Source organism: Podarcis filfolensis, assembly GCF_964270895.1.
Source record: "Podarcis filfolensis genome assembly, chromosome: 4".
Taxonomy (NCBI): domain Eukaryota; kingdom Metazoa; phylum Chordata; class Lepidosauria; order Squamata; family Lacertidae; genus Podarcis; species Podarcis filfolensis.
The window spans coordinates 88778974-88799694 of record NC_139607.1 but is presented as its reverse complement, the minus strand read 5'-3'; the positions used below and the strand labels follow the sequence as shown (position 1 = coordinate 88799694).

The 20721-nt window shown below is 43.7% G+C and overlaps 1 protein-coding gene and 1 long non-coding RNA gene across 12 annotated transcripts in view; both read left to right on the top strand.

Annotated features, from left to right (window-relative positions):
• Window positions 1–20721, top strand: part of FAT3 (FAT atypical cadherin 3) — a 455041-nt gene that overhangs the window by 188389 nt on the left and 245931 nt on the right. The window lies entirely within an intron of this gene.
• On the top strand, window positions 14608–15551 carry LOC310761016. The gene is made up of 2 exons (XR_014547187.1): window positions 14608–14899; window positions 14940–15551. It is a non-coding gene; the product is annotated as an uncharacterized lncRNA (long non-coding RNA).

Here is a 20721-nt window from a genome sequence, read left to right as displayed (position 1 = left end):
TGCATCAGGAGAAGAAAGCCATTTCCCATCCCCAGGGAGATGACGTTGCGGGCTGGAAGCAAGCCCTCCCCACGCGCATGGGGCGGGATAGCCCCTGTGCCATTGGTTGATCCTTGGCCGTGTCAACCCAAGGCTGTCCAATCCGGATGGTCCAGGGGTGTGGTTGTTGAGATTTCCATTCCACCTTAAGGAGCAGATGTGTGGAACTGTTGCATGTCACATGTCTGTTTATGTTCCAGCACAGCTTGCTGGGAACTTCCGTTGTGTGTATAGCTTTTGCTTTTCCCCGTTCTCTCTGAGAAGACGAGAGAGATATGACATGTTTCTTTGTCCTCGTTTATGGTTAATAAATCCGTAGTTGTCGTATGCTTCCGCAAGCCTCACGCCTATTCTGTGTGCGCAGTTCGATCTGCTGATAGTGTGTCCTTGCTTTGAAGCCCGGGTCGCTGATTTACGTCGGAGCAGAGACAATGGGTCTTCGCAGCGGGACGGCTGGAAGGAGACAGCCCAGCTGGGGCTAGCCAGCTGGCCTCCCGGCCCTCTGCATGTCAACAGTAGTGTGGGCTATTTAAACTGCCCACGACCGAGGACATGTTCCTTTTCTGCCTGCTCGGACAGTTCTCCGCCCCCCACCTTAGGTTAGGCTCTTTATCTTCTGACCTTGCTATGGACTTCGGTTGGTCGCCTGTTTTTTAACAGGGGCTTAGTAGGATTTTTTTCCACTTGGCAAGTTGGCACTGGCCATTGGGTTTTTCGCCTGCCTCGTAGCAATTTGTCACAACTTTGTAAGGTTTGGCGGTAAAGCATTGGAGTATTAGGTTGAAGGGGAGGGGAGGTGGTGGCCATCACCTACCCCTCCTATTTCAAGGGTATTCCGTTAAAGGAATCCGAGGGGCGTGGTCCCTGTCCAAAGCCCCAGACGGGGGGCTAGGGGCATGGCACAATCCCACGCGGTGACCCTCGGGGAGTTCCTAGTTGATGTGCATCAGCAGAGCTCCCCCTTCTGATGGTTAACTCTTCCAAGACTCCCGCAGACGGGCAGGAGTCAGATATAGTTGTGTGGTTTCCAATGCCTAAGCCAATACCACTCACATTCTGTAACCAATAAAGTTGTGGCCTTTTTCGCCCATTAACCTAAAATACTGTTTCATGTGTCTTTATTCCACTTCCCGGGAGGGTCTCGGACCTTGCCACACAACAAAGTGAATATCTGTGGCGTCCCTATTTTTCTCCTTGCTTAATATTTGTTCAGATCTTGGTGTCTACCTGCTAGTAAATTTCTGTATGTAGTACTAAGCCATTAAATGGCAGAGTTCTATAAAGTATACATAAAAGTTATGAGTAGTGGCGATTTTCAAACTGATCGTCATTATCTAAGCATATACTATAACCAGCTCAAAATTAACATTTCTATAAAAGAACTGGCCTTTCATCAAGGCTAATTACAATTAACTCCTGCAAAACACATAGCTAGATGCCAAGTCTGAGGGTGGACCTGCCAGCAAATAACTTAGCCCTTTCCGACAATATTCTAATTAAGAACATATGTATTAAATGTAGCTGGGTTAGCAAAGCTAACATTGTGGGAGGGGTTTCTAGGGAAACTGGCATTTTGCTACACATTTGAGGTTTTGTTTTCCCCTCCACTTGGGCAAAATGCAAAACACACCAACCTGCACTTCATTCATAGGTGCGGTGCAGTGATGATTTATAGTATTCTATTGTGACAGCATTAAATTTCATTTGGATTCAGTGGAATCGTACCAGTGCTAAAGCGATCAGGGATTTGGTACACATATACAACTGGAATATCATATCCTATAGCTGCAGAGTCCTGGGGAATATGAACTGTGAATTTATTACATAGGGAGTTTTCTTCAAGGCTTCATAAGCATTCCGCCTGGTTCATAAGCAAGATGAGAATTTGCAAAATAAGTGAAATATAGTACAGTATATAATGAGTCAAGCTCGACTCCTCTTCAGGTACCTCTCAGAATCATCAGTATTTTTAATTTATATTTTGACAGAGGAGATAGGCAAGAGGGCAAGAGTATCAAAGGCCTTGTGCAGTTACATGTACTTGCATTATAATTGTGTGCCCTTTTGCTTGGACGGAATCCCTATTGATTTCACTGGGATCGACTCCCTTGTAGGTGCACATCAATTCGAGCCTCAGGTTTAGTTTCTGAAGGGGATGAGGAGCTATTTAATCTGTTTCCCACCTCTGCCATCTATAGCCTCTTGACTACAATCCCTAGTTATTTGATGACTCTCCTGATATACCCCAGTCATTCCTTTTTATCTTTTGCCCATGGCAAGCCCACCATTGCTGGCAATCGATATCTGTGCTACTTCCAATACCTGGTCAAAATAAGTCCTCGCTGTCTTACTTAGACGGGGCTTAGCTGTTGTGAAAGCCGATCTCAGAACGGATGAAGTAATTAAAGGGAACCATATGTTGTACAACAGAGACATCAGGATTCAGGTGTGATGTTGTGCAGAATGCACCAACTGTTACTGCGGCTTGCCAGATGCAACTCAATGAGCCTGTGGTACAAGAGAGAAACATATTAATTTACCTCCAGGCAATTGAGGAGAGAGAAATATATATATATATAGTGGTGCTTGAGGCCTTTTGTGGAGTATCGTCTTAATACCACAATAATATAGCCTGTACGGTGTCTGGCTTGGACAACAAGGAAATTGAATCTCTCACATTAGTAAATTAAATTCAGAATTCGTGCACTGGTGCGATAGTGATATTTCGTCCTGAATCTCTGCTGGTATAAGGAAGTCATTGAGAAGGCTCCAGGTGATAGTTTGTTTAAAGCTCGTTCTGCTCCAGTTGGTTATATGCATGTGTATCTGGAGGGCCTGAAAAAAACAACAACAAACCAGTGAGTGAACAAGAAGCAAATAAGGCAGGGATAACTGACATGGTGCCGCCACCTCCCCCGATGTTGTTGGACTTCAGCTCCCATCATCCTTGTCCACTGGCCATGCTGGCTGGGCTGATGAGAATTGCAGTCTTGCAACTTATTGAAGACACCATGATGGTTACCCCTATAGTAAGTAGAAGTGAACTATCCCAACCCCAATGCAGTATCTTTGCTGAACTCACTTTTACCTTTGGTGGGTACTAGAATCAGAAATGAGCCAGCTAGGGTAAAAAAAAAAAACAGCTAGGCATGGGGAGTAAGCAGGTGGAGACAGTGAGGAGGCCCCTTTTTCGCACCAAATCAGCACCCACCTTTTTTGCTCTTCAGAGCGGACCCCTACCCTCAACCTCTTTTTCAGAACCAGATGCCCCACAGCCAGTGGCCTGGTCTTCACGCACCTAGCAAAATTTGATGTCAAAAATTCTGGATTGGTGGAGCAGACTGTGCCATTTCAATATTCAGGGTCGGGATATTGATTTTGGATGCATCCTCACGTGGAAAACTCACGGGGGGGGGAGGTCATTCCCTCTTATGCTAATAGAGGGAAGTGCCATATCCCATTGGTAGAACATCCGTTTTGCCCCCAAGAGGTCCCAGGTTCAATGCCCGGCATCCCTAGGTAGGATTGGGAGAGACGGCGGTCTTAGAACCCCAGAGAGCTGCTGCCAGCCTGTGTGGACAGTACTGAGCTGGATGGACCAATGGTCTGACTTGGTGTAAGGTTCCTAATCTCTAGTTGATGGGAGGTGTGTCTCTCAAGGGAGCTTTCTGAAATGCAGTTCTCCTTTCCTGCTTCATGAAGTAGTGCTGTTGATTCTGCCATGCCATTTGACTTCCTGAGTACAGTGGTACCTCGGGTTACAGACACTTCAGGTTACAGACTCCGCTAACCCAGAAATAGTACCTCGGGTTAAGAACTTTGCTTCAGGATGAGAACAGAAATCGCGCCGCCGCGGTGTGGCGGCAGCAGGAGGCCCCATTAGCTAAAGTGGTACCTCAGGTTAAGAACAGTTTCAGGTTAAGAACGGACCTCCGGAACGAATTAAGTTCTTAACCAGAGGTACCACTGTATCAGACCAGGCTTAGGAAATTACGAAAATTATGTTTATTCAGACCTCTTCAGGAAGAGAAGGGAAACATCAGCCTCTGCAATTGCCATGAAGCCTCTGGACTGGCCCACTCCAATATAAATAGTGGAGCCTGGCATTGTGTCCTTGCCTGGTCAATAGATCAATTCTTTCTGTTTGATCTCATAGCTTCTGCATCTACTGATCTCAAGGACCTGAACTAGAGATTGAGATTCAGCCAACCACAGCCCTAGCCTGTCCTGCTCTGATGGCATCTCTTGTTGTCACTGCTGTTATACATTAATATATTATTACTTTATTGGGCAGAGTTTTCGTTTTGTGTGCCGCTGCGGTTGTTTTCAGTTCACTCGTCCTTGTAAGTTCCTGCTAATTTTGGTAACCTTCAAAACAGGAACCATGCCTCCGAAGGTGACGCTCGTATCTGCGAACTGGCTATACGGGAAAGGCGGTCTTTAATTAGTTTGGAGCGTAAAACATTTATGTAGGATTTCCCAACAGTGGCTGCTTTACTGTCGAGGTCAGAAAGTGTAATTTTGTTTTAATTGTGTGGAGGTCCTGTTTTCCGAGTTGGCTGTATAGCCATTACAGTAGATGATTATGTGGCAACATATAATTATGTTGAAACAACGTTTTAATAAAGGAGATGATTAATGAAGCCGGTGATTGAAGCCTGAGTCACATCAGGAACTGCATGTGCAGATTCTGAACATCCTCTAAACTGTGGAGTAGAGAGGGGAAATTGGCCTACTGTGAGGTAAAAGAGAGGGATTTTGCAAAGAAATTGTCTCTGTGGTAAAATGACAGGAGGAAGTCATGACACGATAATCTTTTCTGTCAAAAAACAAGTGAATTCTATGGGTAATCCAAATGTTAGATGGACCTTTCCTTCCATGTAAGAGAAAGCTGCTCCCCATACCTATGGCATCCTTTCTATGCTTTGTTCATGGTCCTGGTACCCAGGGGCAGAAAAAGGGACGCGGTTGGCGCTATGGGTTAAACCACAGAGCCTAGGACTCACTGATCAGAAGGTCGGCGGTTCGAATTCCCGCGACGGGGTGAGCTCCCATTGCTCGGTCCCAGCTCCTGCCAACCTAGCAGTTCGAAAGCACATCAAAGTGCAATTCGATAAATAGGTACCGCTCTGGCGTGAAGGTAAACAGCGTTTCCGTGCTCTGCTCTGGTTTGCCAGAAGCGGCTTAGTCATGCTGGCCACATGACCTGGAAGCTGTACGCCGGCTCCCTCGGCCAATAAAGCAAGATGAGCGCCGCAACCCCAGAGTCGTCCGCAACTGGACCTAACGGTCAGGGGTCCCTATACCTTTTATATGTTGCTGAAGCATTAATGAGCATTTGCTTTCAACATAACATGTGGTGTGGCTATTTGTGAACTGGGAGGATTGCAAAAAAACAAAAGCAAAAGCAATTGTCTGTGAATTTTTTTCCTTTGTGGCAGTGTGCGAGCGACCAAACTGGTCACCAAACCTATAGAGAAGCAGCTTAGGTGAACATGTAAACCAATGCTGAAAGTGGGCAAGCGCAGAAAACAAAGAGTAGGCATCCTTTCCATTTTGAGATATGCCTAGATAACTACAGAACAGCAAGCATCTCAAGTCAGCATGGGTCCCTGTTATTGAGGATATGAGGAAGTAGCAGTTTCGATCCTGCAGTGGGTTTGCCGCAATCAATGCTGTTTCCATTCTTCTGCAGTTACGCTTCCACTTAAACCGACATGGTTCATCTTGCTGTCTGCTGTGTCTGAAACATACATAATTAGTTATGGTAATTAAACTCAATGCAAGGGAAACGCCAAAAATAATGTGATAAATATAAATATTTACGTAATGTTTGCTTACTAAAAAAGCTACACCAGACATGGCTGTATTCACTTGCATGATTTCCATACCTGACATCTAAAGAAGATGTGAAATTTCTGCTCCCATTTCCAGTGGACTTTACCAATATCTCTACCTGTTACACAGTTTTCTGAATCATTAATACAGCCTTTACTGTCTCAGGAATAATTTGCCCGCATTTAAAATATAAATATGAGACACTCTTGGATCCTACTGGAGAGAACTGGAAAGTGCTTACACAACTTGAGTCTTAACATTAATAGCCGTGAAGCTTTGAAAACTTCAGAACCAATCTGTTATCATTTTAATTAAATGACAAAATGCCAGAGTAGGGAAGGAAAGAGTAATGATCACTTACCCACTTCTGCTTTGGGGACCCTCAGAGACCAGCTTCATTGCCACCAGGTATGAGCTGGTTCAATACGTTGTCCTCCCTTTTATTTATGTGGTGTGGCTTTTCCCCCACAGGTTGACACAATTGTACACCAGCTTTCTGCATATCTTGTACTCTGGTCTTATTTCTGTGAATTCACTTGATCATCCTTCTGATTGCCACTTGATCAGTCATCGGCTTGCACTTTCATTGGCCAAGCTTCCTCCCTGTTTTATTTTAGCAACCCTTTTGAGGCAGGTGAGTTACTTAAGTCCACCCTTTGAGTTTCATAGAATTCATAGAATTGTGGAGTTGGAAGCGACCCCGAATATCATCTAGTCCAGCCCCCTGCAATGAGGGAATATGCAGTTGTCTTGTGCGAGGATTGAACCTGCAACCTTGGCATTATCAGCACCACGCTCTAACCAGTTGAGCTATTTGACCTCAGTTTCATGGTCACTGAGTGTGGGCTTCAGATATGTATCTGATAAAGTTCTGCAGAGGGATTCATAGGGTCCCTCCCCATTTATGGAATGCTTTCTCCAGGGAGGTACACCTAGAACCATCCCTGTCTGTTTCTACACACCAGGCAAAAACATCCTTCTTCCCCTAGGTCTTTGTGTCTTCATTTTCTGCTTATCTTTTCAATGGAGTGGAGTTGGATCTGTTTTATATATAAAGGAATATTAAGGATATTTTAGGGTGTTTCACCCTCAGTTTTAATGCTGATTTTTGTAAGTCGCTTTGAGTTTCAGTTTTTGAAAGAAAAAAAGAGAGAGGGGCCAATGCAAACAAAAAATAAGCCTTACATTTTGATTATGCAACTTACAGAGTTTCTTCAACGTTTGCAAACCTAATAACCTTCCATGAGTGTGTTGGTGCCCAAAGGAAATGTTAGATAGCAAACAGCAAGTTGCAGAGTTTGTGCTCTGCTTGCAAAAAGGGTTTTTAGATCATGCTTGAATATCGCAGCACAGCAGGAAGTAATGTAAATGCCTGATTATCTTAACCTATTAACATTTAACACACACACAAAAATTATTTATAGACCCTCCAAGTGCCCCTATTTTCCAGGGACGGTCCCGGATTTACAGAAATAGTCCTGGTTTCTGATGTGACCCCGGAATGTCTGACTTTTCCTTAGGATGCTCCTATTTTCATTGGATAAATGTTGGAGGCTGTGGAATTACACAACCCCTGAGCCAAGGAGATAAATACTGGTAACTATACAGCTTTAAGAAGACGTCTGAAGGCAGCCCTGTATAGGAAACTTTGCTAATGTTTGATGTTTTATTATGTTTTTATATATATGTTGGAAGCTGCCCAGAGTGGCTGGGGCAAGCCAATAATAATAATAATAATAATAATAATAATAATAATGGAACAGGACATTACTATTTTCATCAGAGAAATGTTGGAGGGTATGCAGATGCATATGGCTGCCATTATTCACATGTTCACACTGAGGACTACACTCTGTGTGCCTGATAAGTGGATTCTAATAACCCATTAAAGTTATACCATAATAAAGACCTTAAGGTGCCACAAGGCTCTTCGCTTTTGTTTTCACATAGCAGCGTTACACTGTCCGGGTTTTCCCTGAGATTTTTTTATCATTTCTGTTAATAATGCTCCATTTATTTGCCTGCTGGATTCAAACTGGAGAGAGGGGGTTGGGGGGAGAGAGACAGAGAGAGAGAGAAATTTACCCGTTGGCCAATTCCACCACATTGTAACATAAACGCTGCAGCTCTTTCATTAGTTTTCCGTCGCAGCATTTTGGCTAGTTTTGTGCGCTGGGTCCCAGCATAATAGTTGGGGGACGTTTGCACAGTGACTCAGTTAAGCTTGCTGGTTAATGATGTGTGAGATCTTTGCACTGATCTTACGTTGCGGAGCGCTCCCCGTGCCAAAATTTTGTAATCTGTGGGTAAGGGTATGTGCGCGCCTTTGCATGTGTTTGTTTTGTCCCCCTTGGCTTGTTTTGGCTGCCTGTTGTAAGAATTAGCAGATGTTTCTGTTGATTCATGACACTTAGTGCCACCTAATGGAACTGGCACTTCAATTGCCTGGCACCAGATGCTTGCTGGGTAGCGCGCATGTTAAAAGAGCCCTCATGCCGGGAATGCAAATGTTCTTCGGAGGGCCATGGCTTCCAGCGGCAAGGGAGGGGCTGTGGCTGAGCGCAGAGCACATCCTTTCCATGCAGGAGGTCCTGGTGGCATCTCAAGGGTCAGGCTGAGAATGTGCCCTTTCTGAACCCCTGGTGAACCACTGCCAGTCTGATGGACCAATGGCACTGTGATAATAAAAGGTAAAGGGACCCCTGACCATTAGGTCCAATGGTGGCCGACTCTGGGGTTGCGGCGCTCATCTCGCTTTATTGGCTGAGGGAGCCGGCATACAGCTTCTGGGTCATGTGGCCAGCATGACTAAGCCGCTTCTGGCGAACCAGAGCAGTGCACAGAAACGCCGTTTACCTTCCTGCTGGAGCGGTACCTATTTATCTACTTGCACTTTGACATGCTTTTGAACTGCTAGGTTAGCAGGAGCGGGGACCGAGCAACGGGCGCTCACCCCGTTGCGGGGATTCGAACCGCCGACCTCCTGATCGGCAAGTCCTAGGCTCTGTGGTTTAGAGCGCCACCCATGTCCAACTGTGATAGTGGGTGCCACCAAATACTTAGCATTGTTCAGATGTGCAGCCCCCAGCTCTGATCCACGCTTCACATTCTGCAGCTCTCCCCACCTTAAACCCTTTCCAGTCCAACACAGATGGGAAGGAAGTGACTGATCAAGGCTAGAGAGCAAGTCTGAAACTGAAAATTGCTAAACTTGGTGAGTGCATATTTTAATTCCATTATGAAGATTGGGAACTAAATCTTACCCACACTTACCTGGAGGTAAGTCTCGAGAACACTCTGTTGTTCTTGAAGATGAAATGATATTACAGTAATAATAACACACCATCAGAGTGGAAAGAAGACTGGTCCCTGCTTTCATGAGGAAGCAGAGGAGAGGGAAGGAAGTGGACAGAGGAATATTCAAGGTAGCAATATTCAAGGTAGTGTTGGGGTTGACCCATTGCATATGTAGTGGAGAAAGAACAGAGTCTCTCCAGAGAGAAGAACTTTGGACAGTGGAAGGTATTGGAGCTGGAGGATCACAGAATTGGCAGCTTGAGGGAGCAGGGATCACCTCTCAAGGGACCAGATTTAGCTAAGAGGTGACTAATTGCTCAACCTAACCTAGATTTATAAGCATTTCATGAGTCCTGCTTGATTTATGAGCTTTTCATGAGCTCTATTTCATTAGGATCAAATGCAACCATTTGTCCAGATTGTAGTGGTTCATCATTCATGCTTTTGCAGCATTATTTTTCTGTGTTACTTTTAACACACTGCGCCGTGTTTTTGTCCGATCCGTACCATAAATGAATGGATAAAGCAGCAGCTGTAGCAGACGTCAAGCTCACATGATCAACTAGGTTGCTTACTTGAACCCTGAGAAACCCTGAGATGGCAGAGAAATTCAATTCTGTTCACTTTCAGAGACAAACCTGCCTAACTCACACTTTCTGAAAGAACACCTGAACCGAAACACAACCATCCTTCAAAATTCACATTTTTTCCTGAATTTTGCAGTGTTGTTCTGCATGTACAAAATGCATGTATTAACTTACGGTGTGCATATACATACACATATTCGTGAAGATAACAAACTAATATGCACTATATTAGAGAAAATTGCATGCAAAATGTGTGTATTTCTCAAAACTGCATACAAAAGTGTGTTTGCAATGATAAATTCTCACTAGAAGTATCTGAGAGACACACACATAGACAGAAAAGGGTGAGCGAATTAAAGGAATCATTGGCATGTGCCCATTTGACACTTGTGGTTTATCTTCTTTTCTCTGGGCTGCTGCCATTGATCTTTCTCTCTCTGCTGATGGCAAGTGGAGATGAGCAGAGTTAGCTGTGGATGGTCTACCCCAAATCGGGTGCTCTCCAGATGTTTTGGACTCCAACTTACATCAGCCCCAGCCTGCAGCTTGGCCACGTATCATCTCAAAACACCATGAGTGAAGTCCAAAAAGCAGCCTTTTAGTCGTGTTTCTGTTCACACAGGTAATCTTTCACAGGGAGTCTCCTCTAATGTTGCTATCACTATCAAGTGAAATGTGCTTGTACTACTGCTAGTAGTAGTACTACTACTACTACTACTAGAAGAAGAAGAAGAAGAAGAAGAAGAAGAAGAAGAAGAAGAAGAAAGAATTACTATGTAAGAATTATCTACAGCAGTTTGCTGTAGATGTCACACTGTATAGTTTCTTGGAATTAAGTAGGACAAGGAAGGTTAATTGCAGTATTAAAACACAGAGGATCATTTAAATACCGTCCACTTCAGTAAATACAGTTTATTAGGATTGCCTACAGCAATTAATAACACAACATGATCAAGAGGGATGGAGCGACGCTCGTTTGAAGGAATGTTGTAGCGTGTGGTACTTTCTAGCTTCTAGAAAAGGAGAGTTAGAAGCAACATGATAGAAGTTTATAAAATTGTGCATGGAGAAAGCAGATAGAGAACAGGGAAAGCTGTAGTTCGAGCTAAGTGCCTCCCATCTGGGGAAGTCCCACTGACTGATGTGCATATATTTATTATTTTTATTTTTATTTGCAGGAACTACAACACAAATACAAACCCTATTAGTGCCTGGAACCTTTCACATATCTAATACAATTAGACAGCCTTATTCAGTTATTAATTAACTCCAGGATGGTAACAGCGGGGCTTCCTCCAGCAAGTATCTTCTACTGTCAATCAGACTGAATCTAAATTGGATCTATCCTGGACCAGTTTATATTGTTTCAGCCTGCTGGTTCACCTAGATCTCTCAGTGGCTTTTGATGCTGTTGACCACACTACCCTTCTGGACGGTTGGGGCAACTGTATCAGTGGCTCCCCTCCTACCTCCAGGGCTCTTTCCAGAAAGTAGTCATGGGAGGCTATTGTTTTGGAGTTTTCCTGTGGAGTCTTCATTGTTCTACCACCTTAGAAGCTCAGGGGTCGGCAGCCCAGAAGAGGGCATTTTCTTTGGCGGCACCCTAAAGTTGTGGAACGGCCTTCCCGCAGAGCTGTCTCTGATACCTTCATTGGTGCAGCTCTAAGCAAATGCTGAAGGCGCATCTGCTCACTGACGCTGGAGATGCGTATTTTGGTGACCCGCCTTATTTTTGTTATTTTAAGCTGTTACAAACTGCTGTTAAAACTGCATAAAATGGTGTTTTCGTATCACTGATGCATTTTAAATATAACCCACCCTGCGACCTTAGAACAAAGGACGAGCAATAGTCATAATCATAGTAAAGGTCTTCGCCGCGTTCACTTGTCTTTGCGTTCCAGTTGACCATTGTGACCTACCTGCCGCTCTGGTGATGAAATTGCATTGCGGTGCTCATGGGCAGCTCTTTACCTGTGCCCTTTGTCATTTCACGCCACTTCCGTCCTTAAGAAGATCACCCTCTTGTTTTACAGCTAGTGCCTATCAGAAAGCTTGTTTCCTACGACTGGTTACCTTCGGTGCTGAACTTGCCAAACTCTTCCATACCACTCTTCCCCCGTCCCCTTTTAAAGAGTGTGCTCTGACCCCATAGATGTCTCTTAGTCAGCTTAGCTGTGTCCATACCTCTGTATACCTTTGAACTTCATCAGGAGGGTTCCTAGGGGCCTGAGGTGGTGAGTGGACTTAGCTCAAGGGTAACCTGCGAAAGGGTCACCTGTCTCTGGCCACACCATAACTAGCAGAGCCTTTGTTTCTTGACAGCTCACATTCTCACTGCCAATGACCTGTAAAGCGCAAACAATTTGGGCTTAGGCACCCCCCCCCCCCGGTGGTCCTGGAGACACACTTGATCTGCAGGTCACGCTGAAACTCAGGTAGCTACTTTTATTTGCCCTCCCTTCCTTGGAACAGGTAATTATTTTCTTCCACCCTCCCTTTATTTTGCATCTACATTTCTCATTGTCCTATTTCTTCTGGCTTTTAACATGCTACTCCCAAAACCAGTCTTTGCATCCTAGATCCCCCAACCCTGAGTATTCAGTCAATCAATCATCCATTCACAGAGTCATAGAATTTTAGAGTTGGAAGTATACCTGAGAGTCATCTAGTCCAACCCCATAACAGTGAGCATGCGGTCCCCCATCCAATTTGAAACCGTACCGGACCCTGCTTATCTTTGCAAATGTGCTAGCCGTTTTATTGCTGCACCACTAGGAAGTCTATCTATATCCTTCCCTTCCTCCCAAAAGTGCCCAAGCCATTTATGCCTCCATTTCACTTTCCTGCTTAGTGAACATCCTCTTTCCCTCCATGTGAGGCAATTTCTCTCTTGTCTCTCTCTCTCTCTGCAGTAGGAATTGTTTAGCTAGATGTCTTACCGTTCTGCATTTTGTACTGGTGCGCCTAGCCACAAAGCTGCTTCACTCAGGGCCTGCCAAATTGTGTAAATAAGAAGAGGTTGGATTTGATATCCCGCTTTATCACTACCTGAAGGAGTCTCAAAGCGGCTAACATTCTCCTTTCCCTTTCTCCCCCACAACAAACACTCTGTGAGGTGAGTGGGGCTGAGAGACTTCAGAGAAGTGTGACTAGCCCAAGGTCACCCAGCAGCTGCATGTGGAGGAGTGGAGACGCGAACCCGGTTCACCAGATTACAAGTCCACCACTCTTAACCACTACACCACACTGGTGTACTTTAATCAAAATAATTGCGTGTTTCTTACTAAATTCCCCGAAGTAAGCAAGGCAATATTTGTGCTTCTGAAGGAGCAGTGTCCATAATTGCCCCCCCCCCCCCAGTTCACACAAAACAACAAAAGTGGTTTGTAGGGAAACTGGAATCCTGGTTTGTAAGGACAGCACAAACTATTGTTTGCTGTTTCGGGCCATGTTTTGCTTTAAACCAGGAAAGGAGGGAAAGGATCACCATGTATGAAGGGAGGAAAAGAAGTGGGTAACTATCAAACTCCTTGCTCTAAAGTCTAAACAAAGGCGGCCTGTCTTGGGCTGTTTCCACTGTGGTCCCAATGTGATCAGTCCCATTCAGATCGGAATTAATAGTATTTATCTGTGTGTCTTGTTTGCCTTCTCCTCCAGTGTTGTCTTCTCAGTTACTTGCCATGGCTGGACCTTGGAAAGACAAATTCATTTGTAAAGAGAGGGGCAAGGTGGTGGGAAGCAAAATAAAATAAAATAAAATCTGTCCAAGATTATTGTCCTGGACTTCTCAAGCTGGAATGAGGTCCCTACAACAGTCTGTTTTTACAAGCAAGTTGTCTTGGGTAGTCTGTGCCTGGCAGGAGGACATATTACATCTCAATTAGGAGCCGAAGATAAATGTGGTCCGGTAAATGGAGGTCACGGGGTTACAGTCGTTTAATAGAAGGACTGGAAATGGAAATTGGAGAACGATCAAGGAAATCTTAAAAAGATAAGAACAAGGGAAACTCGATTAAAAGAACCTTATCTTCTCTTGAACCGTTGGATAGCTTTTTGCCATCTTTTAAAAAAGCGCAACCTGGCTGACAAAATAGCATTTTGAAAATAACATAAGATAAACCGCAGTGTTTGTTTACTCATACTGAAACTGATCGCACACAAACCTTTCTCATCTCTTTTATATCTCATCTCTTTTATATCTCATTCCTGGAAACCTTGTGTTTCGAAGACTTAAAACAATTCCTTGTTGACTTTTTATTTTATTTTTAAGGGTACCACTTCAAACACTATCAGATGTGCAATTAACTTTGTACACAGTGCTTCATTGCCTGCCTGGGGTTTTGTTGAGGGGCATTGCATATATCTCTGACATAAATAAATATAAACAAACAAATAAATCCAGCTAGGCTATTGTATTTTCCCCTTCAGTTTCGTGGGGAAAAGAAAATGGCCCCGAGAAACACAGGGCAGCCGTAAAAAATAATGGCATGCCCATGGTTACACACCTCCCCGTCATATTAACACAACTTGTCTCATGTCCTGAAGCCACTGTATTGTGCATTTCGCTGCAATGGCAGCCAGTGTCACAGAACGAAGTGATGGAATACACGCCGCCACTTCATGATGTCAAGAAGCCAGACAGGTTGAACTGGATGCTGTGGACCCGGTGGCGAGAATTCACCCCAAAGCTACTGGTTTTGGTTGCACACCCATATAATCTTGCACTTAAACTGTATTAAAGCTTGTGACCAAATCCATGCTTTGAAGATTGTAATAACTTCAGCAATGTAGGTTGCAGCAACTCACACAGTCAGCAACTTGGCTTCTCTTTTATCTTCCTTTGTTTTAATTACCGTATTTTTCCCTCTATAACACGCAGATTTTTTCTCCTAAAAAGGAAGGGGAAATGTCTGTGCGTGTTATTGAGCGAATGTGTGGTCCCTGGAGCCAAATGGCAAAAAAAATCAGGCAAAAATCAAATTGCGCGTCTCGGAGAAGGGAAACCTGAAAAGAGGAAGTGGCTGCTTTCCTGCATTCTGCCTCAGGGTCTTACTGCCCACCCTCCTCTGTTTCCTTGCTGTGTTTGCTCAAACGGAACAAAGAGCAGGGAAAGCCCCTCCCCTCCAGGCAAGCAGAGTGTCGTCTCTGTGCTCCGGTGCTGCTGAAAACATGCAGGAGGGAGAGAGAGAGAGAGAGAGAGAGAGAGAGAGAGAGAGAGAGCGAGCGAGCTGGCTGGCTTGGGTGGGTAGGTGAGGGAAAACTTTTGCCTTCCTTTCCTCCCTCCCGTTATACCCCTCTCCTGCATTCTTAGCCAGCTGCTTCTCTGCACACCCCTCTCGTGCTCCTTGTCCATTCTGTATTTTTCCTTCCTTCCCCACTTAAAATGTGGTTAAAAAGCATGGATCCACATGGATCCTCAGGATCTTTGCATTGGGTCACCCCAAATTCACCATCAGATCACATAGCATGTCCATGGCTACAGCCTGCCCCCCAAAAATCACACACGCACTGTTGCCTGGGGCTGCAATGGTGCAAAAATGTGGTTAAAAAGCATGGATCCACATGGATCCTCAGGATCTTTGCATTGGGTCACCCCAAATTCACCATCAGATCACATAGCATGTCCATGGCTACAGCCTGCCCCCCCCCCAAATCACGCACCCACTGTTGCCTGGGGCTGCAATGGTGCAAAAACGTGGTTACAAAACATGGATCCTCAGGATCTTTGCATTGGGTCACCCCAAATTCACCATCAGAGCACATAGCATGTCCATGGCTACAGCCTGCCCCCCCCAAAAAAATCACACACCCACTGTTGCCTGGGGCTGCAATGGTGCAAAAACGTGGTTACAAAGCATGGATCCACAGGGATTCTCAGGATTTTTGCATTGGGTCACCCCAAATTCACCATCAGATCACATGTCTGGGGCCACAGCATGAAGCACAAAAATGATACATCCACTGTTTCATTCAGAATGTTTTTCCCTTGTTTTCCTCCTCTAAAAACGATGTGCGTGTTATGGTCAGGTGTGTGTTATCGAGCGAAAAATACGGTAATGAATGCAGGTGTGTGCGGAGCCTGGGACAAACAGATCTGATAAAGCAATAAGTATGTGACAGCAGCCAGCAAGGCCTGGAGAATTGGTGTCTCTCACCTAATGTGGGTGGGTATAACTCTGGTTAAAGCGGGACTGGTGAACCTTTGGCCTCCCAGATGTTGTTGGGACTCCAACTCACATCAGCCTCCGTGAGCATAGCCAATGCTCAGGGTTGATGGTGCATTTTAGTCCATCGTCATATGAAGGACCACAGTTCCTCCCTCCCTCCCCGGTTAAAGTGACCCACTGAATGTGTCACCCCTGGGTGTCCTTTCCCCCTGATGTTCCTTAAACTCACCCTGCCCACCAGCAGCACTTCAACACAGACATGTCACCAAGACTCATATTTCCTAGCTTGGAAATACAAGTTGTGGAGTCTGGTATTGCTTATGCTTCACATGTGGAGCAGATATTACAACCCCTGGATTCTTGTCCGTTTTGGATTTTCAGGCTTGTGGGAGGATAGGCAAGGATCCTGGAGGACGGGCTTGGAACCATCAGGTTTCTGTTCAGCTGATAGCTTTCTTTACTCTCAGCAAATTTTAGTTGGGAGAGCTTCCCTGTCACTAGTTGGTGAGGGCATACATACACCAAAATAAAGAAAAATCCTTCTGCATAAATATTGATGTAGTTTGACTATGTAGGGTATCTAGGAGTAAACTATCCTGAGCAACCAATCAGCGTGGATTTGATTTAAATCATGATTTAAATCACTAGTCAGTAAGACTTGATTTAAACCATTTTTTTTACAGAAAGACTCATTCTTGCTGGTATAATCTTAATACTTACAACAAGATGAAGGTTTCACTATTGGAATAATAAAGTTTCAGAATAGTTTTTACAGTTACATCAAAAATTACTGATTTGGTTATATTATTAGAAACACATAGACAGGTAATTATGAAATCATTGTGAGGTTTATTAAGTTAACTGCTTATATTTGGACAACTTTTCTGCTGCACTTTATTGGAAGGAGAAAAATAATCATTTCCTTAATAACAATTTAAACAATTTATTTAACTTAAACAATAACATATTACAGCATATGTATCCATGTTTGTTAACTGATGTGGTTAAATGATTTAAAAAAACAAAACCAAACAGACTGAGTTTTAGCACACATGAAAAATTTAAAACAAATCCTTATTTCCTGATGAATAGCCTTTGGACTACAGTATAATGTAACTTAAATAGAAAACTATCTTTAGAAAGATTTTTCCTCCAAAAGCATTTTATTTAAAAAATTTGATTTAAATAAAAAAAAAACATTGATTTTTATCCACCGTGCAACCAATGGAGATATACAATTACCTTGCAGTCCTCCAGATGTTTCATGTCTGCAACTCCCATCATCCTTGAGCATTAGTCATGTTGACTAGGGCTGATGGGAATGAGAGTCCAGCTACAAGTGGAGGGGCACAGGTCCCCCCCCCCGACTAAGCCACTCGCTGGCAGCTTTCTATATCGCTTAAACTCTTCCATGTTCATAGTTTCCTTCAGAGACAGAGTGTGCATTACCATAAGGGGTAAACTTGACTGGTACTCCCTGCTCCGACCTTAGTAATCAGAATTAATTAGACGAACTAAAGAACCTTGATGCAAATATGTTTTGATTTGCACCAGCTAATGGCACAACTTTAGTTTTTGGTTTGCTGAGGCAAGCATTTGTTAGCGTACACTTGAAGTTCTACTTGCATATTAATAAAGGAACTCACCTTCCTGGATAAGGATGTGCAAACAGCTTTCAGTCTATTGTTGTGGGTGTTTCTGCCTTTCTGAACACTGGCACTGTTTGAGATATTTTTAGCTATTTTCTGCATCATTGTTGTGCATTGTGTGCTCCTTTTGGCATTCTTGTGCATTAAGATCCCCATTCAAAATCAGACTTCTAAGCAGTACAACGCACGTTGAAATCATTCCTGCACATCACACACACAAGCGCTTTTAATCTGTGTTGTTCTCATTCAAATCCCTGGCAGTAGAATGTTTTCTTCCCCCTGAATTATTCCTGTGCTTGTCTAATTTGCCCAACAACTTGCGCAACCAAGTCTCCAGATATCTGAGGAGAATATTCACATATTCCGTACCCTTAGCTGCAGTCATGGCCAAATTCTTCATGTGCATTAGCATCATCTCTCCCTTGTAGAGCAGACCTCTAACCTCACCCAGTCATGTGCAGGAAGTAATTTATGAGCCAACTGGGCCTCACAGCTTCCTAACAGCAGTTTGCATGGACACTAAGAGCAGGGGAAAGTGTCCTGATTAGACTCAAGTATTCATTGAAAAATAGCAGCAAAAACAAAACCCTTAAAAACATGTTGCTATAATTTTTTATCAAAACAAAACCAGCAGGTGTGTTGTTTTTTTTTAACTAACTATACATGATAAGTTTTTGTGTTAAATTTCCATGACTGGGTAGGCTTTCTGAAACACAAACATGATTGTCATAAACAAACTTAGTCATAGCAAGTCTTGCTTGAGCTTGAACTTAGGTATGTTCCTGTGTCCTTTTGTAGACACCGGTTCTGGATAGCCAACTTTATCCTGCCTCCTTCTTTGTCCTTTGGTTCTGATTTTGCTCTTTGGTTGTAATTACTGACTTTATACCCTGGTTCCTGACTCCTCTCATACAGTGCTACCTCAGGTTACATATACTTTCAGGTTACATACGCTTCAGGTTACAGACACCGCTAACCCAGAAATAGTGCTTCAGGTTAAGAACTTTGCTTCAGGATGAGAACAGAAATTGTGCTCCGGCGGTGTGGCAGCTAAAGTGGTGCTTCAGGTTAAGAACAGTTTCAGGTTAAGTACGGACCTCCGGAACGAATTCAGTACTTAACCCGAGGTACCACTGTACTGTTATTCGTGGCACAGCCAGGGAATATGTGAGTGTGTGTTGGGCTTTCGGAATCAGAAAATAAAGATATCTGTGGCACCTCCAATCCTGCCTAAACTCAATGCGAAGTGGAGCCTCCAAAGAGTCGGCTTAGGGAAAGTAGAGGCAGCTTATGGGAAGCAGATAAGTTCTTCTCAGCCTATCCATCAATGAAAGCTGCATTGGCACACCGCCAAGAGCCTTAAGGGTATTTTGAATTTGCACATAAATATGCATAGGGCTTAAATCAGAGATAAATGGACCTTGTTCTTTTTAGCATATGTATCACTTCCTGTTTTACACAGACCAAAGACAAGGTGGAGCTTTGCCGCTAATTATGGATGCTTCTTCCACATGACCAGTTTGGGGCACCTCACTGGGGGAATGAAAAGAGGGGAGGTTGTGCATTTATGTGGGATTTTAGGTAGTGTGTTCCTTAATACGCCAGCAAAGTTTGCTTTTCTGTAAAATAACGGACGAATGTTTGGCATTTCTTCCTCAGAAGCGTAGCATTTGCCTTGTATTTGTTTTATTGATACAACAAAGTATTTCTCTGTTGTTTTTCCAAGAAGCCCACTTTACAGTCACAACAAAAATATACTTTGAAACAACACTTCAGCAAGCCTTCTGAGTGGATTTAAAAAAATCCCAGTCTTGTATTTGTATTGGATTTGAAGTTGTTTTTATATATGTAATTGTTTCAACCGGTTTTACGTAGGTTTTTATTGTATTGTGAAATTGTTTCAAGATGCTTCATAGGAGCCAATTAATATAGGAGATTAACAATGACGTTAACTCAGCAGAGGAAAATATATTGTTGTTAACCAAAAGCTTTCCAGGGGAGAGATGCCCTGTACCTAAGGATGCATGAATCTGTCAATTCTGATTTCCTCTCTGTTGCCAGGCGGTGGTTTTCTGTTCTTCATTGGCTTATTAATTGTAGACATTTTAAAACTTTGCTTTTGGAGGTCAGGATTGGTTCAGGGCACCTGGGTTTGAAACAGCTGTAAACGAAGAAAGATTCTTCCTTGTGGGAAGAATCACATGCTAGCTGTTTGAAACTTCCCATAAGACTAGGCAGTCTCAGAGAAATGTTCAGAGGGTGGCATAATCAAAAATTCTCTATTAGCACTGCCCAGGAGCTAAATCTTTCTCCCGTGAATGACAAATTGATGTACTTAAACTCTTTAACTACCATCGGTAGCTGAACCCAACTTTCTTTCCCTCCCATTTTGCCCTGAAGCTTTCCTGCTAATATCTCTCTTATTATTTGGTCCTGGACTATCTCTTTCAAAACATTTCATCCCTGAATATTAATGATGGATTAGGATGACCAAAAGTGGTGGAATTACATAGTTGCACATTCTGGCTTTAGAAGCAGGACTTGGTTTGGATCATCACTGTATGCTTAATGCTATCTGCACTTTTTGGTAATTGTCGTGGCAGTTTTGCCTCTTCTAAGCAGGACTGGGAATGTTTGATTCATGCTGCTGAAATTGAACCATTTAAAGTCTCAGTGCAACATTCGCAGAAGTCAATCCATCATAAAACCTTCAGCGTAAGCAAGGAATGGTTACTAAAACCACTTTAGGGAAAAGTCAAGTGAGGCCGTCGAGAAACAGTCCAAAGAAGTCCAATTCGCAGTTTGCAAAGCTCCAAAAAATGAAACACCTTTGTGCAAAAAGGATGCCCCATTCAGGGGTCCAATGGAAAGGCATTAGGTGCCATGTGCAGCCACTCTCTTTATGCGCATCCATTGAACACTTGCATGGGCAGCTGAATCCATGAAAGGCTTTTTGGAATTGAGCTGTTTGATGGCAGTTGCTTGCTCCCATAGATGCAGCCTTCCTCGCATATAGTTCCATGCACAGTGGCTCTGTCCGACCCTTCAGTGAGTCTGTGTAAGGTGAGAGGCAGAGCCTGTTATGCTACCTCCATGCCTGTTCATGGAATGCATGACCTGAATGCAAAAACAGAGCTTTAGTGT